This window comes from Thunnus maccoyii, chromosome 2, assembly GCF_910596095.1.
Source record: "Thunnus maccoyii chromosome 2, fThuMac1.1, whole genome shotgun sequence".
In the NCBI taxonomy this organism is placed as follows: domain Eukaryota; kingdom Metazoa; phylum Chordata; class Actinopteri; order Scombriformes; family Scombridae; genus Thunnus; species Thunnus maccoyii.
In genome coordinates this window covers 30,548,358-30,554,471 of record NC_056534.1, presented here as the reverse complement: position 1 = coordinate 30,554,471, position 6,114 = coordinate 30,548,358, and positions in this window count along the sequence as shown.

Genomic DNA, 6,114 nt, shown 5'->3' with positions numbered 1-6,114 from the left:
CCTCCTGCTTTTGTGAAACTAATGAATCAATATCTCTGAAAAACTTTGTCCTCCAGCTACTTCCTAATGATGTCTGCGACATTAGGTGCACACTAACAACACCGACTATCACAAGTGGAAATATCTCCCTTGTTTGTTTGAAGTTGCTCAAAGTAACCTGATCCGTGGAATGGAGGGAAAAAAGCAAGCAGAGGTCAGAAAGGAGGATTCAGAAGAAACAAACAGAAACTGCGGCCGATACAGCTGGACGGAGAAGGAATCTGGTTTCACATCAAATCAACTCTTCACTCACTATTTTTGATTTGTTTTCATTTTTCTACTAACAGATGTCATCTTTAATCTCTCTTTAAGGAGTCAACATACAGAACTTTGCTTTAAAATCTAATCTGAATTAACAACCAGGGATGGACTTTACCATCAGGTAGGCAACTGCCTGGGGCCCCCAATAAAAGGCCCCCAAACAGCTATAGATTTATTATGACGCTTAGATATGAAAAATATTAAATTATGTTACTATTCTAACTCATTATACCTCGAAATAACTTACAAAAGGCCCCCAAACCACTTAAAGAATATGTAACTGTAAACTAACTTACTGTGTACTTCTACTTCAGAGGAAAACATTGTACTACTACATTAACCTGACAGATAAATGTTACTGGTTACGTTGCAGATTCAGATTTTACTCACAAAATATAACAATTAAAATATGATGCATTATTATTCATTAAACTATGCACTTTTACTGTGCGGTATTAATAGTTTTACTATTAATAGTGAATAGTGTTACTTCCTCTACCACTGCCAATACCAACATTCCCAGTTAGAGAAAGGGTGAAAAGTAAAGCAAGATGGCGTTTACCTGGTGCCCCCAAATCACTAAATCCACCCCTGGCAATAACTTTCCCCAAAACCTTTAAAGCTTAATTGGTCATATGTATGTATGCAGAGATTTGATCTAGTGTTTTTCTCTGCCAGGCGTAAACCTGGAGGGGATCATGCATTTGGTTGTGTGTGTGTGTGTGTGTGTGTGTGTGTGTCTGTGTGTGTGTGTGTGTGTGTGTGTGTGTGTGTGTGTGTGTGTGTGTGCGTGTGCGTGTGTATCTGTCAACAGCTAATCTTACATTCTACTGGACCCATCAGCTTAATATTTTTTGTGCACATTTATGACTGTATGCTCAAGGACTTCTCGTGGTTGCGGTGATTCACAGTTTTTGAGAGAACTATTTTATACCACCATTGACTGCTGACTCCTCGTTCCTCTTAACCAATCAGTGCCAAATTTCAGTACTTTGAGAGCGGGTTGCGTTGTGAATTCAAATAAATGTTGACAAGATTCCTTATGAGCCTATCATAAAGCTTTGACTTTCATCTTTTCAGCAGTCCTCGCCATTTTATGCTATGTGTTATGATATAGCATAAAGCAGTTCTGGCAATCAGCTATGCTAGAAGCAAGGCTTACCTAGTCTGTTGCAGGCCACATGTTGGCCTTTGACGTGGCTCAAAAACTGACATCTATAGAAAAGTTTGGTCTCATCTTAAACATCTGCAGGTTTATTCCATACCCAATATGATCTACTAAAGTTAGGCAAGATATGAAATGAATAAATCCTTGTTTTATTTATCTTCACTGCCATCTTGACTGTACACACCTGGCGGAGGTCTGCGCTCTACTGAGTGCTCTCTTCTAGTTGTTTTTGTTTTTGTTTTTCTGAGTTGGGATTATCTACTCAGTAGATAATCTCTTTTTGAGGACAAAAGGGAAAATGATGGTAGTTTTAGAAAATAATGATTATGAATAACAGAACAGCATTTACAATTCTGAAAGTGTAGAGAGAAAAACAGATTTAAAAAACTAAAAGCTCATAATTTTTTATGCTGAAATTATATCATACCAACAAATTATTATTAATTATTCTGAGTAGTATTTAAAGACAGGTTTTTTATAATTTTATAATTTTCAAATCCCATGAAAAGATCAAAACAAAAAATGTCTTGTTCTGCGCCTTGATACTTTTCCTATTTCTCTGCCTACTGAAAACATAAATCTTTTAAAAAATGGGTCATGAATACAAATTTTCATTTGTATCATTTCAAGAAAGTCTCACTAATTTTCTAAAACAGCTGGGCACTGTAGATATTAGTGAACGCTACTTAAACAAGAACAAACTATGCGCTTGTTAGAAACTATTTTCAGGTGCGGATTAATACAGATTTAGTCCTCTAGTAAGTATTTTCGGCATTAATTATAAAGACACTTGAAAAAGGTAAAAACTATAATGTGAAATAGATGACCATTTCCATTTTGAAGGTCAAGTGTGATCACTTCCTCAAGTCTCACTAGAATGCACCAACAAAATAACCATTCTCAAAAAAGCCTCTTCTCATGATGGCAGTCATGACTTTAATACAATTTTAAAAAGTACTCGTTCATTCGTTTGTAGCTGATGGGTTACGACACACGGAGCTACTTGTCGGCTCCCTTAATGCAGCAGCAGTTGGACCATAAACATTAATGATAACAACCCCTTTTCTCTATTTCTCTCTCAAACAATTAAAACCATGAGGCCGACTGCTGAAGACGATTACACTGATAAGCCTCAAAAGGACATCCAGGCATCATGTTAGTGCAACGACTCTGTTACATAAAACACTAATATCCTTTTGTATGAACTGTCTGGGAATAATACTGTTTATGATTTTTGGAGATCACTTTGTGTGATGTCTTTTTAATACGGTGAATCTCTGACATGAATCTAGTCCAAATCCTCTAATTTTGTTGGCTTTATTGTACATTGGGCAGTATATTAATTCCCTGATATGATCTGTGGTGTGTTCATGTGTGTGTGTGTGTGTGTGTGTGTGTGCGTGTGCTGATGACAGCTTAGACGTTCAGACTGAGCCAGGCCTGGGTGTTTTTACTGTGACAACCCATTAACGCTGCTGTGTATTTATAACGTTTCAGCATATCAGCCTTCTCATCAAATATTCATTTGAGGGGAGATTGCCTACTTTGTCTCGGCTGAACCCCCCCCCCCCCCTCCTCCCCTCCCTCCTTTCACCCCTTCATTTTGTGTGTCTTTATCTGTGCGTCCTCGGCTGTATCTGTGTCTGCAGAAAATATGAAAAAACTGAAATCAACTCAAAGTGCCTCTTTCCAAGGATAAGAAGAAACACACCTCCTGAGGACACGTGGAACTATTTTTTATTTCTTTTATCATCCGTTTAAGCACCGAGCAGCCAGGACTGTCTACTCACCTGTTTGTGTGTAGGCTACTTCTACTGTATCCATCTATCTGTGTGTGTGTGTGTGTGTGTGTGTTTGTCACCTGTATCATCGCTCCACACCGTGCATAACTTCAGGCATCAATCAGAGCTCGTTATTGGTTATCTGTCAGCTCTACTTTCTAGCCTGCAGCCACGCTCAACTTCTCTGTAAACCCCTGTGGGAGATAAACACCATCAATACTGTGAGATTTAACTGTCCCAGGGCACATAATATATTCAAATACCTCTCCACTGTATCCCCTCTGTCTTCTTTCTCTCTGTCACAGATTTTCACCACTATCCCTGTCTTTGATTTTTTATTTTTTATTTTTTCCTTGCCTCCCTTGCCTTTCCTTTCTCCAGTAGCTGATATATTTTCTCTCCTCCTCATCAGTCTTCTGACAGGGGACACAATAATCCCTCACCCGTCTTTAAAGAAGCTCCACTGCGCTGTTTATACCCAACAAGCCTTATTTAGCTTTTCTTGGCAAAAAGAGTTCTCTTTTCTCCAATTACATTTTTTTCTATGTGACAGTTTGAGGGTTTACTGTAGAGGTAAGCACATGAAAACACTTATGTGGTAAAGCTTTTTGAGGGGATCTTCTGCTTTTACTCAAATGTAATTTGTTCCTTGAAAGAGCAAAAAAGGGTTTGTATTGGGTTTTGAACTGGCATTAAAGGGCCACTACACTGATTCCCCTATATTTAGTCAATTTTATACAACCAGCCTGTAAAAACAGCTTTATGATGTTTTCATTGGCTTTGGGTGTTCACCAGGCAGGTGGGGTCTAATGAAAGACACTATCAAGTTGCATTATGGGAAATGTAGCATCCAGTGAGTTTTGAATCTCTACAGTAAATGAGCTAAAAGTCAGGATATTGCAGTCGGTCCACCACTTTGACTGAAATATCTCAACAACTATTTGATGGATTATCATGACATTTGGTTCAGACATTCAAGTTCCCAAGAGGACACATTCTGGTGACTTTTAGTTTTTCTGTGAAATATCTCTATATGTAGCCTACATGAAGGATTGGCACAAACATTTGGAACAGACATTCATGTCCCCCAGAGGGTGGATCCTAATGACTTTAGTGATCCCATAACTTTCCTCTAGTGCCACCATGAGGTTGACATGTGTGGTTTTGAGTGAAATATCTGGACAAGTGTTGGATGGATTTTGATGAAATTTGGTTCATGCATATATGTTCCCCTCAGGATGAAGTGTAATCACTTTGGTGTTTCCTTAACTTCTCATTTACAGCCATCAACGGATCAAAATTGTTAATTAGTCCAACACTTTGGTTTGCTGCTAGCATGCAGAATACTAGCTTGCTGGATTGCTTCCAGTATTGAAGTTATGTCATCTTCTTCTGACTTTGACGTTATGCAAAAAACCCCATTTTTTGCAAACTAAATCTTGGATTTGAGGAAGAAGGAAATCTTGATCCAGCTCTTTGGGGCCAATGTAGCATCCAGACTGCGAGATCATGTGTAAATACTAGGGGTGTGCCCGAATACAAATATGTTATTCGGCAAAGCACAAATAGTGGGTTTCTTACGAATATTTGTTTCTTGCAAATATTTTAAAAATTACTTGTTTTCGGGAAGAAAAAAAAAGAAAAGTCAAATACCAGTATGCAGGTCAGTTACATCTCTATCTCAGTCTCTCTCCTCTGCTCCTCTGTTACGTCTATCAGCAGGTCTCAACAAAGGGAAGCCACATCCACCTGCTACATGACGCACATTTCCTAATTTGGACATCACTCCTGGAGCAACTGACACTTTAATTTTCTAAAATTAAAAGCGTAATAAAAAAAAAACACAGTATTTTTAGACCTCTTTCCACTTTTATTCGAATACAAATACAAATAATTTTGCTGCCTCAACAAATACAGATACAAATACAAATACTGGGCCCTCTGCACATCCCTAGTAAATACACCCAACAAATCTTCTACGGTTTAACGATGACCTTTTCTTCACATCCTCAGACATTATGAGTAAAACTTTAATGGATTATCATCCTGATAGTGCTCCAACAGTGTAGCCTAATTGTTGGCAACCATGTAATTCATGTCTGTCCTTAAGAACTTGACATACATAACAAAAAGTTTAAGTGAAATTACTGATTTTAAAATGTACTCAGCTCAGACACAAACAAGCTGCTCAGTTACACTCTTAATTAAAACCCTGATGACATCCCAGAAAAGCTCATTACTGTGTTTAAAATAGAAGCTTCTGATGGGAACCAAAGCTGCTGAAATCTTGAATTTATCCCACGAATCACTCTGTGGTCTCCTCTGTCTCTATCCAGCTTATAATGTGTATTTACGGATATAATATTCAAATGATTTTTTTTTCTTTCTGATCACGACCTTGCTGCTTGCATTTCTAAATGTGAGTGAGTCATCTGTAAGTCTACTCAACCTGCTCAAGGACGTGGAGCTGACAGAGTATTGATCTGCAGGTATTACTACTTGTCTACTGAGCCAATGCTGCTCAAGTCCTGAGCCAAGGTGAGACCATCCATCAGTGACGCATAGATCAGCACATCCCTCTGTCTGTCTCTCTTCCTTCATCACTCCTCCTCCTCACTCCTCAGCTGTGATGGTTTGAGTCTCCCCTCTCTCTCTCTGTCTCTCTCAGCTTGGATAGATGCAGATGTTCCAGCTGACAGGCAGATTATTTGCCATTTTTCGGATGTTTGGACAATAAGTAAAGTGATCAGATTAAACTTGTAAATTGCATTTGAATCTTAAATCCCCAGAAGCCTCTCAAAGTGACAGTAAAGCGCGGACTGTGGATGTGAGTGTGCGCTGATGCTGAGCGGGAGGAGGAGAGAT